A 17,438-nucleotide genomic window follows, 5' to 3' on the forward strand; every position below is an offset into this window, starting at 1 on the left:
AATTGATGAGGATATTCTTTGAATAATTAAATATTTTATAGATTGTTCATTTATTTTATTTCTTTTTTTTAAAAGGGGTAGAAAAGAAATTAAATTAATTTCTATAGATATTCATGAGAATATTATTCTGTTGGAGGATATTGTTATGATAATTCTTATGGTTATTGTTGTGATAAATATTGTTTTTGATAAATTTATTTTAATTAAAAAGAGAATTTATTCATCGATGGGGTATGAACCCATAAGCTTAATTTTGCTTATCTTTTTGTAAAAGGATGTGTGATGCATTAAGAATTTTGATTTCTTCAGTTTCAGTTTAATTCTGGATTTTACAATTTAGCATGAGTGAGGTTTCACTTAATTTACTTCATCAAAGTAATCCTTTAATCAGGCATCTTGCTTGAGTATAAAAATCCATTGTTTTTTTCCTTTTTCTTTTTTAATATCATTTTTTTTTATACGGTACATTATTTGCTTATTTGGTTTTTTTGCAATTTTTGAGTTTAATTTTTCAACAAAAATTACCCTTAAATCATTCTTTTGAAAATTTTTAAATTTATCATTAAAATACTTCTCCTTCGCTTTTCGTATTTCAATATTAATTTTATTTCTATATAATATGTAATCTTTTCGAATTTCCAGGTTAGCTGGTGCTTTTTTCCATTTTTTGAACAGTTTGTCTCTATACTTTATTTTATTTAGAATGTCATCCGTCATCCATAGTTTTTTTCTACTTTGAATTTTAATCCTATCAGTATTTCTGCGAACTAAAGAACTGTTATACACAGAATTAATTATATCAACGAATTTCTCATATGCAGATGGATTATTATCCATCTTATTACCTAAGGGGTCATAATTTATGCTATCTAACTTATATCTAATTAAGGCATTATCTAAGTAAAATGAACCAAGACTGTCATCCATCGATCGTCGGGATGAATTCTTGTACAACAGATCTGCTATTGTCACATAGCGATCAGAAATTTTAGTTTCAATTACTCCAGAAAAAACGTATCAGGAAAGCCTCTAATAAAAATGTGATCTATACAAGATCTAACAATTACCCCATCTCTTATTTCCTCCCTCGTTATATCAGATATGCAACACATGAATCCCGTTGTATGTAATAAGGTTTGATAGTAACTAACTACAGTATTTTCCTTAGTAAGATCAATGTTCATATCTCCGATTAAGACCGCATTATTATTATTACAATTATGAAGAATATTTTCAAGATCATGTAAAAATTCATGAACATTTAAATCTGGCGGTCTGTAAAAGCATATTATCGTAAAATCATCGGTCTTAACGCCCAATTTCACTGAAACCTGAATGCATAATAGTTCACAACTTGAGACAGTCAAATGCAACATTATTCTTTCAGCACTGAGTGTGCTACGACAAAGAATTAAAATACCACCACCAGACCTAATATTCCGGACACAGTGATAGGAGTCATAGCCATTAATCTGATAAAAATTAATTAAACTTATTTCATTATCCGTAATGTTTATTTCCGTGAGAACTATCAAATCTACGTTACTATTACCTAGGTGAATCAAGAATTCATCCCGATGACCGCGAATAGTCCTAATATTTAAATGAAGTATACTCAGTTTCGATAAACAAGAGTAATCTTGCGAAAATTCGTCTAGGTTCGAGTAGTAATTATCAATAGCCAAAAACCGGCCATTAAAAATATTATTTTCATTAATGCTTTCCATTTCAATAGGGATTCGAAAATATGTCTAAAACGCACAGATTACATAAGCTAAACAGATTATAAGATTATACAATTTGTAAACATAATAAAAACATTTTATTTAGAAATATATAAATTTTATTTGTAAAGACTAATTTAATACTAATCGTTGTTATGACTAATGTCTTATCTACGCAAAAACACAGCATAACCGTTTTTGTTAAAGGGGTTAAAGGTTAATCGGGCAATAAATAATTAACTAGGAAGTCAAATTTATTCCACACTCTAAAAGTACTATATACTGAGGTAAGGAAAGTACGGTTAATATGTTAATATTAATTTTAGTATAAAATTAATATTTTAGATAATTTAAAAATCTTTGGTCTTAAGTCGTCAGTCGGACACCAATCCGTTACACACTTTCCGGTACCCAAGCCGAGAATCGACCCTCGGATCTTCGATTTTATATCGACAAGTACGCCTTTGCCATCGATGAGATGATAAATTAAATTCATTTTTAGTTTTACTGATTTCAATTTCCAAGCAATATTTTTAGTTTATAAAATAATATTGAGTTTCTAACCTAGAAAAATAATTTATTAAAAAATGTCACATTCATGCCTCTACATTTTTATAATTTAATTGTACGATTGACTACAAAAATTATTTTTTTTAGATATTTTAATTTATTTTCACTTTTTATTTAAAAAGGTACTACTAAAAAAAATAACAAATCTACCTTAATGAAACTAGACTATTTTCATGTAACCCAATACAATACTTAAAACGTAGAGAAGCAGCGGTACATTTTTATTCGTCTGTTACTACTGGAGCAAATGTCAAACCTCTTTTGCACATTTCCTTGATTTTTTCTTTCATTCATAAAAACTGTAATTTTGTAATTCATAAAATAATTTATGAGTAAAAAATGTAAAGAAAAGTCTATGCTGGAATTGCTCATAAAAATAACATGCATTTTACAAGTAATTCATTGTAATTTTACATACTTAAAATGTATAATCTTTAATCGAACTCTCTAGTTCGATTTTTTCTACAAAATTGTTGTTCATTTTATGAAAAAAAAAGATTAAAATATATCATTTGTTATTAATTTTGTAAAAGTGCTGTTTAAGAAAGAAATAATCTTTTGGTAGAATAACTCAACAGGCCTAATTACTATACATTCGACACAGACTGGAGACTGTATATAACACATCGTTTCCTGAAGAAAGAGGACATTAATTAGTTGCATTTTTTCTTATGATTGTGATACATTTTAACCGTCTGTGGCATAGATGGCACTAATAAGAACTTCTGTCTCTCTCTGATAGTAATGGTGCATATATAACCTTACCTGTTGTGAAAGAAATGAAAATATCATTTGTACTACTGAACACCATTTCCATTTCAGTAAGTTAGTACATTGTTAGGCAAAAACGTGTACTATTTAGCTAAATGAAGTGTGTAACGGAAAACGGCTTCATTCCTCACTCGTTAGCAATTAGGTAGACGTAAATTAATAACAAAGCCTTTTCGGACATGAGTTTGTATTAACTTTTTTCCCTATCTTAAGCTTTAGAATCAGTTTCCAAATTATGTACTTTTCCTCCTGAATCATTCTGTATACAGAATGATTTTATATATATATATATATATATACATAGAGAGAAAGATTACATTTTATAAAATTATTATTTTTTTAATATTTTCCATAATTTATTATAAGATATTTTCTCAATTAAAAGTTGTAATAACATTAACATTACAAATTCGATGCGGTGATGAACGTTTAAAAAAATGTAGATGGGATTACTCTCCCTTCAAAGTGAGAAATAATTTTTGTTACTTTATGAAATAATTTTATTTCATAGAATCAGTGGATAGTACATAAAAAATATAATTAAAATTAGAATTAAGTTTGATTTGGTATATTTATTTCTTTAATTGTTTTCTTATAATATTTAAGAGAATTATAAGGAATAAATATGCCGGAGGTTGGACATTTTTCAGTCTTCTTGAGAAGTTAGGTCTTATAAATAAATTATTTCTACAATACCTCTTCTTCGGTAAGAAATTAATGATTTCTCTTTTCTATCAACACCAACACACACACACCCGCGCGCGCAACACTCCCCCTCACACGATTTCTCTCACTCATTCACTCCCCCTCACTCACTCACACGCGCGCGCGCGGTTAGAAAATTCTCGCGCCCTCTGAGGAACTTCTTCGCTACTAACTCGTGCCTTTCACGCTGCAATGTAAATCATATTTTAATAACTAATTACACGAGTCTATTATAATATAATTTATATTAAATTATAAATGCCGATCGTATGTGAGATTCAAACTCGGGAACTTTCGGACGAAATGCAGTTATTCGACGTCGACAAACGGTTTACTTGATGCGTGTTCATCAAGTATAACGTTATATATTTTGTTCTTATAAATATAAAAGAATTATACAAATGTGGGTTGTTTATTACATCTAAGGCAACATTATTTCATTTATCTGGCCGTTTGTTATTTTTATTATTATAAACTTAAATATAATCCGAGTTAATTAAACGTTTTGAGTAACTGTTTTATTCTTAAACGCAATTTTATTTTATAAATAAGTTTATAACATTCTATCATATTAAAAACTAAGACTGTTGTGAGACTAGTAAGTGCGTAATAATCTGTATAAATAGGCACATTGACAAGATGTCTACATCTTGTTAATTTTTTCTTTAAACCATAAGACTTCGCAACTGTTAATATACGTTTGGATTTATACTTTTTATGACTAACTGTTATTTATAAAGTAACATCGATCAGTCATATAGTTGTTAGTACGTCGGCTTCTAAATCTGCCGGTCTCGGGTTTGATTCTGGGTAATAATTTGGCTTTTTTAAATATCTCATATTTAATTTAAATTAAAATAACAAGAATAAAAATATATTTCGCTAAGCTAAAAATAATCATTTTTGCCAAACAATTCATTAAATTCCCATAATTCCTGCTAATGAGTTAACCTTTTGTAATTAATCACATTATTTGTGTACTATTTTGCTTATTACAAAATATTTTATTGAAAGAACTTACCTAATTTACATGTAGAATTCTTCTCTAAATGGTCGTTTATATTCGTGTAAAACACTACTATATATACTGAAAACAAATAACGTATAAGTAAACAAAATTTGATACGGTTTTAAAAACACCATTAGATCGGAAAGAAATAAATATCATTTATTGTACATGACAACGTTAATCGTTCGTTAATACTACTTATATTAGATTAATAAGTTATCAGAAAGAAAATATTAGATAATATTACAATCTAAGTTTTCTTTATTTTTACTACATCGCTGTATATTATGGAAGCAGCTAATAAATAATATAAACAAATATAATTTTTCATGAACGTAATAAATATTTTGACACACGCAGTTGTTTTGACTAATTGTAGCCGAACCAAGTTGAAGGACGAAATAGTCGGATACAGTCACAGCAATTACGCTTCCTGATCAATTCTATCTGTACACTCCCTTTTACATACACCAACACGTACAAGTTACCGCAGTTAGTAAATTTTTTTCTCCGCTCTATCCGTAGTTCAGACCCATCTTTTTATTTTATTCTGTTAGGTTTTTTTTACTATTATTTTCTTATTAATCTGCATAATTAATTTTAATTTTCTAATTAATGTTTTTAAACTTTTTTTAATATAATATATTTAAAAATGTATTTTTTAAATGTAATTAATAATTTTTTCACAAAAAAAAAAACAAAAGGATTGATTTCTAACAGACATTCGATTTGGTTTGCTTTAATTCTTATTTTCAATTAGAATCGCATTATCTTAGGTGAATTTCAATGGTTTTCTGAGAAAAAGAAATTTTGACTATAAAAAAGTAATCGGGTTTATTTAACTATGTTACTTTCCAACCTGTTGGAAAGTGCCAGCCTGTTGGACTGCCATCTGTGATCGGAATTAAGTAACGTTTAATGATTTTACAGTCTAGGAACTCTTTATAACCGTATTTAAAAATATATAAAGTTTCATATCATTAGTAAATATCCTCGATGAATCGGGAGCTAAATTAGACGGTTCTGAAACCTCTTCAAAGTTTGTTATTTCAAAAACAAAACGTTAAATTTTTCAACGAATAAAACCTATCTATATTTAATTTATTCTTTAGTAAAAAGATTACGTACATATGACAATCTGCCATCGTTTAAAACACACACATACACGCACACACACACACACACACACACACACACACACACACACACACACACAAGATTTTATTAACCTCCCTTTAGAGACTATTGAGTGCGATATTAAACTCGAAAATCGTCTTTTTCCTTTCCTTATTTATACAAAATAAACAAACTACGTATCATTGTATTTAATAAATCATTGTCTACTCAAATATTCCATTTTAACAAATACAATTGTTACATTTTAAAATGCGTACAATAAGATAGATTAATAAATAAATTATTTATTAAATTCAGTTCATAATTAAAGAGAAAAAAATAACCGTATATTAATTTGTTGGCAGTTTAGATTAATAAATTGTTTAATATAAAATAGATTATGAATATTTGTTTTAATAATGCGTATTAAGATCACAAGTTCCTTCCCACGCTGTCTGGCCAGCGCCCGTTGTTGAACATAGTTATGTAATATTACTCACTCCAGCCGACTACAAAGGTTCAAGGTTAACAGTCTGACGCGCTTTAATAAATAAATCCCTTACGCGATAGAGAATTGAGTTATCTTATAAAACAATTAAATTAAATGAAGTCAAAAATATAAAATAAGACACGCAACTTTTCGCTTTACGTTTGCTGGTTTTTATTTAAACCGTTTGATGGTTTTTATTTATTTATTGATTTTTGAATTTGTTGTCGCCTTAAGAATTATTTTTATGTGCAGATTAAGAATAAAATATAAAAAACCGCTAATTGAAAGAGCGGAACCCAGTATCTTCAGTTTTTTTTTAATCTGGTTAGCATGTAGATTTTTTAAGTTACGTCTAAATTGAGAAACTAACCTGCGTAAATTGAGACCTCTCCAGCGTATCCAATCGGTTCCTTATTAACATTTTTATTATGAACTTATTTACAGATGATTTACGTCAGTAAATCTGAACTGTAGGAAGAATAAATCGATTCCGTATCTAATATTTATATGAATATAAGCGATCTGAGACAGAAGCATTACGCAAGTAATTCTGTGCGGCAACTAACAATCAACTACAGTGTCTTAACGTTATGAATAAATTTTTTTTTTTTTTTTTTTTTAATTATAAGCATATTACGCTGCTGCAAACCCTCTCCAAGCTGAGAAAAAACCTTAGATCTTCAGACTACGAGTAGTGTTCTTTTAACTGGCAATACCCAGATAGGCATTAAACATGTGAGCTTAAGTCCAAGCCAAGAATCGAACCCAAAACCCTCAGTATATCATTCGGTTGTTCTATTACGGAGGTGACAAAATAGATTACAAAAATCCGACATCCGACAAAATTTAATTCCATGTCACTCAAAGAACTTTCAATATAATTTTTGGATTAAACTGTTTCGTTCATTGAGAGCCAGGTATTAGTTAAAAACGACGAAATATATTTTAAAAGATCTAAATAAAATAAAATTAGGCTTTATACGTATAATAAAGTGAACTAATAAATAGATCTACGGGTGTGTGTACGCTCTTACACACCCATTCGATTTGGATATTGTAGACGGGCCGAACCGTGAAATTTAGAGATAATACTAATCATTCATTACCTCCTTGCGTACTGTTCGTGGTTTCTATAATTTACATCGTAAAAGATGCGGTTCTGTTATTTTTCTTTTTGAGAAGATGACTGTTCGTCTTCTCAAAAAAAAACTGCAGTTCCAGATATCGATCGAATCTGGAACTTTTAGTCTAGCAGGTAAGGTAGCCAGCGCTACCTCTTCTCTAATAGCATGTAGGTCGTGTTACATCTAAAAAAGAAAAGATTAATAATACAATTTTTTTTTTTAATTCCTGAATGATATTTAAAAAATATAGTAACATTTAATAACAAAATTGTACGTGCGCGCGCGTGGGGGTCCGTATTTACATGTAGTATATATATATTTTTTTTTTTTGAGGGCGAAAAACGGTTGAACGTTATCATCGCCCGGATGTACTATATATTGAGCTTGATTACATATATACGTATATTTTACGATTATACGATAGACATATATACGATTAGATTACGTATATAAACTGATTATACGTATTTAAATAATAAGTAAAAATCTCGTTATAACCCCTTTGTTTACGGTTGGCTGTTGTTGTAATATGTCCATTTATAGTTTTAAGCGAAAATTTATTCTCTTTAATATTTTATCTAATTATAAGTTGGGCAAGACCGATAGTCAATTTTAAAAACAATTTAATATTAGACGACATGTAATGGATGGTGAATGACAGTTTGCGAACCAAATTTTAGATATAATATTTTTTTCATTATAATTTTTTGTTAAACTAGCGGATGTCTTTCGATGACGTCGATTCCGTAGTGGGGGGAAGATGAGTCTAACTAAAGAAATTCACCGAGTTGCTTTGTTTTGTGGTTAGTTATTGGCGGGAATTATCGGTAGATAGCCGACTGAATACGTAATGCTTCCAGTTAATATTGACGTCATCCAATTTACATCTTTTTACTGAGATATTTCTTATTACTGATTAAGGTGAGTTGTATTTATTTTTTTAATATTATTGGCAGTTTTATTCTGTGTATGTGTTATTCAAATTATTTATTAGATTAAAAATGTTAGAACCCAATTTACTCTCGTCTAATTTTACAAAATAAATTTAATAATAATAAATTTGTTTATTTATCTCTTAATAGCGGCTAAACAGTATCGAAAAAATAAACAAGTTATATGTTTGTAAGAGTATTTCGTGAGTGATATATTAGATGTATTTCGTGTTAAATATATTATGTTTTAAGTCGGGTAACGAGAATGAAGCTAAGAAAATAATTCGCATCTGTATCGTTATAAAGAATATACCGGAGAATATATTTAAGAATAATATATAATAAATATAAATAAATATATAATAAATAATATATAAGAATAATATATAATAATATATTTAAGAATATATTTACTGGAGTCCTGGGTTCGACACCTAAATAGCTTACCGTTTATTCACCGATCTCAATTAATGTCGTTAAATATTCATAAATGAATGTCTCGGGAATAACACAAAAATTTGAAAAAAAATATTTTTTGATAGGAAAGAAAGTAACAAATAATCGTTTTAATAAATTTGTAAAAATATTTTTAGAAATTTATCGGCGTAGTTTTTATTTAACATATATATATATATTTAATAATATAAGTAAGAAAGGAAAAAAAAAATAGGTAGTGAGTTTGTAGAAGGCAACCAATATTTTATAATATGAGTTCGACTCCCGGTATAATCGTGTATCATCTTAATAATTATGCGTACATAATATTTAAAGCAGAAATTATTCGTAAACAGTACAACGAGATATATACAACAAATAGTTCATTACAGATTTTTATATTTAACATTTCCCGTGTTTAATTTATATTTTTTAAGCTAAATTAAAAAAAAAAATCACAAAATAGTCGATCATTCTTTTAGAGGAAAACTATTTTTAAGAAAGTTTTAATGACCCTCAGATCGATCGGTTGGTAAATTAACCGACTGATATACCGAAAATCCTGGTTTCGAATTTCGGCATTCCTTATAGGTTACAGTTCATTTAATTCATTACGTACAATAATAAACGACGCGAAATAAATAAATTACAAAAAAAACTATGTTTGTTTAGCTGATCAAAGGAGCGATGAAATTTAAAAACAATTGAAGTAACATAATTTAACGGTGTACTCGTATTTTCGAAATAAAATTCTATACGCGTAATTTTTTATTACTACAAACGACGTTGTAACTTTTCTTCTCGTCGGCAAAAACCTTAACGGTCAATTTTTTTTATTACAAAGTTTTTGTAAAAATGCACTTTGAGTGAGAAAATTGAAAAAATACAAACATGTTTAAGTAGCCCACCGCATACAGCGAGAGAGATTGACGGAGGGGGAGAGTGAGAGAGTGACTGGGAGAGAGAGTGGTCGAGTGAGAGACAGAGCGGGTAGTGTGAGAGACAGAGCGGGTAGTGTGAGAGATTTGGTGGGAGAGGGTGCGAGGGCGATGGAGAGAAATTGAGAGAGGGGTTGGTAGGGGGATCAGTGATGGAGAGGAAGCGAGACAGAGGGTCTCTCTCTCACTCTCTCTTACTTCTCTTCTCTTCTAATACTATTCTTAATACGGAGTGGTATTATATTAACACAGCTCTAACATTGTGACTACAACAGGTGCTGCTATGTTGCCAATTTACCTGTCTTTTCCTTCCCCCCTGGCCCTTTGGCCGCCAAGATCGGCATCAGGTAAATCACTGCGTTTGAGTTATTCAACACTTTTACATAGAATATCTTCCAAGCTAACCAGTAAGGAAGATGAATGAAAAAAATTATTTTTAATATTTTTCGTAAAATTTTTATTATTTATTTTTTTTTAAATTTAATAATAAATCATATTATTATTTTACTATTATTTATATTTATATATTAAAAAAAAAAAAAAATAAATAAAATAAAATAAATCGTGTTAAATTCTTTGTTTGACAACAAGGTCAATGAACTTTGATATTTATCGTTTATGTATTAGTGTTAAAAACTTAAAAATCATACTTGATAACTTTTTTGTTTATTTTAATTTTTTTTATGTTGTTATAATACAATTAGTAAAATAATCACTGATTTTATACATCCGACTCTTGGTTAACCGGACTTACATATTTTATTTATCCGTAAAATTTACATAAACTATTGCTTGTTTAAGTACTCGAATTATCAGAGATTTTCTTGTTACAAAATTGTGATTCAAATTAAATATAATCTGAGATTAATGTTTGTTAAAACGTCGATTATTCGGACATCCATATCTCAAACATTTTTCGACTAATTGCGGGGCCTTTTATCCGGAGGTCCCGGGTTCGAATAAAAGGAAATAACTGAAAACCTTAACATTACAGTTTAACGTTGGTTACGTTCCTTTGTTAACTTTGTATACATAGGTTTAAGCGAAAATTTGGTTATTATTTTAGTATTATTATTATTATTACAGTTATTTATTACAGTTATTATTTTGTAAAAAGTTTTCAAATCTGTAAAACATTAATGCTATACTGTCGGTTGTTATTATGAGAGGAGAAACAGTACAGTGTAGGTAATACATTTTAGTTGGGGCGCCAATTTTCATAATTTATTTTGCAGATTTGTTCGGACGTTGTTTGAAGCGACAGAGAAATAACGTGCGTGGCAGAGAACGAAAGCTTATGGAATCTAGCGACATTATAGATGGTCTGTGATATGCAGTTCAATTTGGATCCTCGTGTCTGCGGTCATTCTTGTTTAACTATTTCTTATACGTTGTTTATTTTGTTTTGGTGTTTAATGACCTTCATTATTAATCGAGGTAAGTTTCTTTATATTAATATTATTTTAATATAGCTTAAAATAAGTGTTATTATTTTTGTTTTCTTATCACGTACTGCATTTTCTATTTAACACCGGCTACATAGTATCCCCCAAAAATAAACAAAAGTTACACGCTTGTTTATAAATTTTAGGTTAATCGGCCGATAAATAATTAACCAAATAAAATAGAAAAAAGAATTTTTGCACAATCTAAACGTACCGTACTCGTGGGTTAAGCAAAGTACGGTTAATGTGTAAAAACGCGCTCACATGCACCCACAGAGAGAATGAGAGAGAGAGAGAGAATGTTAGAGAATTTTCGCGCTGTCTGGGACAGAGTGAGGTTTAAGAGGCGGGGTGATGATAGTGATTGTGATGTTTTATTACTTTCCAAGAGCGACTCTTATTTTGATAATCGTATTCTCTAAATAAGTATATAATTTCGTACCAAATTCTTACGGTATTTTGTATTTCACTTTTATTCGTTTCTGGAATATTAAATTTCGTATTTTAAAATGCTTGAAATTTATCGGTGATAAATTATAATTTTAAACTTCTATTTACGAGAATAAAAAGTAAAAACAAAAATAATAGTAATGTAAAACATTGGCAAAAGACACCAGAATTGTAGGTAGTACAGGTAGACAGAAAGTTCTATGTTCAAATTTCGGTCAGAATTGGCTTTTTATACGCTTTATTAAAATTTGAAATAAAAGTAAGTGACGAACTGAATGTGGGTCTATTGCCCATACAAATAAATAAATATAAAAATGTATTAGGTATTAATATGTGTTAGGAATAGCATTAATAAAGATTACGAGGTCGAATTGTAAATAAAACTGGAAAATTTTTATCTGTTATTATGTAATATTAGAATCTTTTTTTTTGTAAATTACTTTACAAAACTGATAAATTTAATCGTAATATTTTTAAAAAAATTATTAAAATTAAGGGAGATTAATTATTATTTTAAATAAAATGTAATAATAGAGATATAAACTGATCGACAAATCTTGATTTAATTTAATTATATCGAACGTCTATATAAGAAATATATTAGGGATATTAACTTTGTTATTCGACCGCAATACACACACACGTACGCACATTTACGGTTGTATTTGAATTGTTGTACCATCGCGTGACCAGTACTGTCCGAGGGTAGCCAATCAGAGTGAAGTTAGCCACCTGCTGCATTTGTTTCATCTCCCCCCTCTCCCCGCACCGTCTTCGCAGTCGTCAGAGTGACAAGTTGTTTTTACGTATGCGTTATCCCAATAAAATTAAACAAAAAAATAATTACCTCTGACAGCGTATGAACGATACAATTTTATGAATTATTGTTTTATTTTTTATCATTGACAATCGAAGTATTGTTTTTCTATTAAAGCATTTATTATTATAAAAAAATTAATTATTACATTTATTTTATTTATATTTAATTTTTTTTTTAAACACTTCGCTTTTATTATAATCTGAATTTTTTAAAATCTAGCACAAATTATGTATTACAGTAAATAAATTTGTACCTTCAAAACTAGATTGTATGTTAGTTCAATCTAGTTTTGAAGGTACAAATTTATTTACAAGGGGTTGTTGATGAAGCTTTCTATTATTTAATAAAATCTAATGTTACAGCTGGATAAAACTATATGTGTATATGTCTTTATCAGTAATGCAAGAGTTCGCACGCACGCACATCCCCGCGCGCAAATGAAGAAATTCTTTACTACATAATTAAATTTTTTTTAAAAATATTTGTTTTTCTTTCTTTTCTTACAAGCTTTTTTTCATGATATAGTAAGTTAGCGATGTGAAATTTAATATTATTTCTATATTTGATGTAGTCCGGTGCCTGTGTAGGCTGTATGAGGTGGTAACTCCCGAGTACAAGATAACGCATAAAAGTAATATTAAATTTCATATCGCTGACTATACTAATGTATCTGAAAAAAATGCCGATAAAATAAACAAAAACTCGCTCGACTATTTTTTGTTGTTTATTCTAGGTAGATGTGTACAATCAGGAGTAGTCTGGTTTTTTTAATAATTTTTATCTTGCAGTTAAAAACCAATTACATATTTTAGGGTAATATTGTTTTAGGAATAACTATGTACGGATTATGATTTTAAATACTCATCAAGAAAGCACCGATAAAACTATAGTAAAAGTAACGGAGAAAGTGATTATGATGGATAATGGAAAATGCTATTAAAAAGATATTTGCACAAACTTAAACTTTATAACTAACAAACTGTTAAAATACATCATCAAATAAAAATATCAATATCAATATTATGTCGAATATTTTTCAGGTTTAACTGTACATCTAATTATCATGTAACACACCCGCGCGCGCAGTGAGATAGAGACACACGCACACACACACACACACACAGTTATTTCTTAAGGATAAATATTCTTTTAAAAAACAAACATTTTATTATATGTATAAAATAATTATTTCAATATAAATATTCTTCCAGAATTATATTATATTAGCCAATGTTAAGTGTAAATGCTAACAGTGATTTTTTAATTAAAACTGAATAAAATAACACGTAACAAAGACTTCAACCAGGAATACATACCAGCCCACCGGGTTGGTCTAGTGGTGAACGCGTCTTCCCAAATAAGCTGATTTGGAAGTCGAGAGTTCCAGCGTTCAAGTCCTTGTAAAGCCAGTTATTTTTACACGAATTTGAATACTAGATCGTGGATACCGGTGTTCTTTGGGGGTCGGGTTTCAATTAACCGCACATCTCAGGAGTGGTTGAACTGAGACTGTACAAGACTACACTTCATTTACACTCATACATATCATCCTCATTCATCCTCTGAACAATTATCTAAACGGTAGTTACCGGAGGCTAAACAGAAAAAAAAAGGAATATATACCACTAATAATGCTTACATATGCTACATCCTGAATCCTAACATGTGTGTGTGTGTGTGTGCGCGCGCGCATGTATGTAAAATTTGTCATAAAAAGATATTAATAACATTTTAAAAATTACTTCTGCAGGAATATAGATAGTTATGCCCCAAAAGGGTTTATATCTTATTTTTTATATATTTACGTAAAAAAAATGTTTTAATTGTAAAATGGGTTTCTTTTAAAACGTAATTGCTCCAAAAACTAGAAAATATTTGTACATTTGTAAAAATTTGCGCTCATAAAATATTACTTAGTTTTATAATTTTAATTTACGTTCGTTCGCATTTTTTACCTTTATTAATCCTCGCAGAACACCTATTCCAATTCTTCAGTAAAATTTTATGAGCCGCAATGGATTTCTTTTTACAAATATTGAAAATTACTTTGATTATATTACAGTTACTGAAAAATTATTTCCTACTATTTAGAGAAATTTCTTTAAAAGAATACCATTTTTTTATTTATTTATTTTTACTTTTTGGTCTCCCGCCTTCGCTTGTTCGTTCAAATGCTATCGATTCATTCACATCGGTTTATCATTTTTTCTCATTCTTTCTTACTCTAGTAGCGGGCGCGTAAAAAAATAAAATAAAAACTCAACTTTCGCCCGCTAAAAATCAACTCGTCAAATCTCGCCCGTTTTACCTTTTCGCTTTCATTCGCTCGCTTTTCATGCTATTTCTCCAACCGTATTTTACGGTGTGTTGCAGTTTTTTTTTTGTTTTGTACTCTAGTTTCATCTTTTTGTTCCCATGAGAATCTACACTACACGAAGAAAAATGATTTTGTTATAGTAACAGAATTCATTTACTTACAACAAATCGGTTTGTCGTCGTAACAAAATCAGATAACTTACAGTAAAAAATCAGTAACGACAGTTGGTAGTAACAAATCCATTTTGTAATCGTAACAAAATCGTTTCGCTGCCACAACACACCCTTAGTTACCGAAACATATGATTTGTTACCCGTAAGTAAACAAATAAATATGTTTTTACAAACGTCCGACATGTTTGTTTTAGAACGATATTAAATATGGTATATTATATTATCATTCATGCCAAACGTGTGTGCAAAATTTCATCTTGATTGGATAACGGGAAGTTTGTCAGATTTCAGTTACTAAATGTCATCTAAATAGGATTTCGAACATAAGAAAGCTATTAAAAAAAATAACTGTAATTGAGCGTTATTTTTAGCTCTTTCGTACGGGTTAAAATGTACTCTGCACGATTCATAGCGTTATCCGACAAACACCACAAGAAAATGACCAATTTTCTTTCTTTTTCTTTGCGAAAAAGTTTTCGATACATTATGTTGAAACATCATAATCTAAACGCTGAAATTGCATACAGAATTACAGCTCTTCTCTCTGGAATATGCATATATACGTTGTTTCTACATGAGCATAAAGCAACCGACTTTATTTGAAAACTGAAGGTGTTTGAATGTAAAGACCTCCGGATCCACCGTTAGGCATTCTTCAGAGGATGAGATGAATGATTTGTAGCGTGTGTGAAAATGCCATGCCTGACCGGGATTCGAAAGGGCAAGTCTAAAGGAATGTACATCGAACACGAACACCATCGCTCCTTTAAGGTATATTTACCGATAATCCAAATAGTATCGCAAAAGATAGAGAGAGACCTTTTTTGTAGAAAATTTAATTTCAAAAACTGTAAATGCTGTCAGAATTCGATCGATCAACGGTTTGGCCGTGGTAAATTTAAATATAGGAAAGGAACATAATCCGGTGGTTACCGCAAGCAATTTAAACGACTACCGTCATGAAACAGTGGAATATTTCGTTACGGTAATAGTCGTAAATTCTTTTCGGTTATAAAACGTATTTTAGTACAAAATATCACCTCGATCGGACGAGTAGATTTTGCGTGAAAGAATAACAGCCTCATAAAAATTACTATATATTTACACAGATTGTATCACAAAGTTCTCCCGGGCCCTTTCATAACCTTTTCTACTCGTGAAAATAATCTACTCGTTTAAATTTCATTTAAACATTCGTCCTAAAATACTTCGTTTGGGATTTACGGCTAATGAAAGAGACGTGAAAAAGTTTTCTTTGTTTGATTCAACTTGCTCTTCTATTTTGTTTAGAATTAAATCCTCTACAAGTTTTGTTTAAAAGTTATTTAACAAAGTTATTGTACATCTAACATTAAAAACAGGGGTTTTACCCCGATTTATTGAATTTCACACTAGATTTCTACTACTACTGCAGATACGGTTCTGGGATATATTTTATTCGATTTTTCCGGTCAAAAACAAAACGGTTCACTAATTTTGTCCCTTAATTAACGTTTTAAATATTTCAGTGACATTATTTCACCGGGATAGCTGAAATCCGACGTAACTCGCAAACGAAGCATTTTAGGACAAATTTTTATTATGAATTTTTTCCATTATCTTCGCGAGTAGAATAGGTTGTGAAAGTCCCGGAAAAAATTCGTGATACACTCTGTATATATAATAAATAATTGTATATGTAATAGATAATACATTACCGGGAAGATAAAATTTTAATTGAAATTCAATGAGATTCGATTGAATCAGTTCTTTTTTCTACAACTGATGAATGATTCACCGTACAAGTTTACAAAGGAATGTAAAAATGGAAATTTTTAGCATAAGCAAAATGTTACACCTCACCGGTATTCGAATCCGGGACCTCCAGATGAAACGCCGAGACGCTACCACACTGCCACGGTAATCGGAAGAGTGGTATGCTTAATATAATTTATTAAATCAGTATATTTTTTTAAAACTGTGTGTGTGTGTGTGTGTGTCCTAATCCTTTATTGCTTTTATATTAATTCTTCATAATCATCAAATTATTATTGATTTTTGTTTGATTGTTTGCATTTTTGTGCGAGTTTGCGTGCGCACATCTATGTATGTGTATGTATTTCATTTATTCTTCTAACTGATTGTTAAAAGAATGGATTTTGACTTTTTTTGTCATAAATCAAGCCTATCTTAACACACTAGTTATGATATATTTTTCAGTCTACCGGATGTGAATTATAAAACATAAAAATGATTTTTTTCTTATCTCACTTTGGAGGTTCTGAACCGACTTAAAAAAAACTTCATTGTTTAAAATTTCGGTTTTTGTATATAATGTAGACGTACGTAAATAAATGATTTACCATAATTAAATAATAAAATAAAAATGAAAAAGTTTTCCTGAACATTACCAATATAACTATGAATATAATTTAACCAA

General features: G+C 29.5%; 1 protein-coding gene and 1 long non-coding RNA gene across 6 annotated transcripts in view; one reads left to right on the plus strand and one right to left on the minus strand.

The window, feature by feature from the left end:
• Positions 1-5,304, minus strand: part of LOC142330482 (sodium leak channel NALCN-like) — a 48,894-nt gene extending 43,590 nt beyond the window's left edge. For 4 of the 5 annotated variants that reach the window (XR_012757782.1, XR_012757784.1, XR_012757781.1 and 1 more), the window contains exon 1: positions 4,792-5,304. The gene's annotated coding sequence lies outside the window, so the exon portion shown is untranslated. The remainder of the gene's footprint in view (positions 1-4,791) is intronic. The other variant, XM_075375760.1, reaches the window with a different exon arrangement.
• A 3,002-nt stretch (positions 5,305-8,306) lies between these two features.
• LOC142330483 (uncharacterized) overlaps positions 8,307-17,438 on the plus strand; it is a 40,281-nt gene continuing 31,149 nt past the window's right edge. Inside the window, exons 1-2 of the long non-coding RNA XR_012757785.1 lie at positions 8,307-8,430; positions 11,050-11,251. This is a non-coding gene — a long non-coding RNA (uncharacterized LOC142330483). The remainder of the gene's footprint in view (positions 8,431-11,049; positions 11,252-17,438) is intronic.

The sequence above is a fragment of the Lycorma delicatula genome, chromosome 9 (genome assembly GCF_047948215.1).
Source record: "Lycorma delicatula isolate Av1 chromosome 9, ASM4794821v1, whole genome shotgun sequence".
NCBI lineage: Eukaryota > Metazoa > Arthropoda > Insecta > Hemiptera > Fulgoridae > Lycorma > Lycorma delicatula.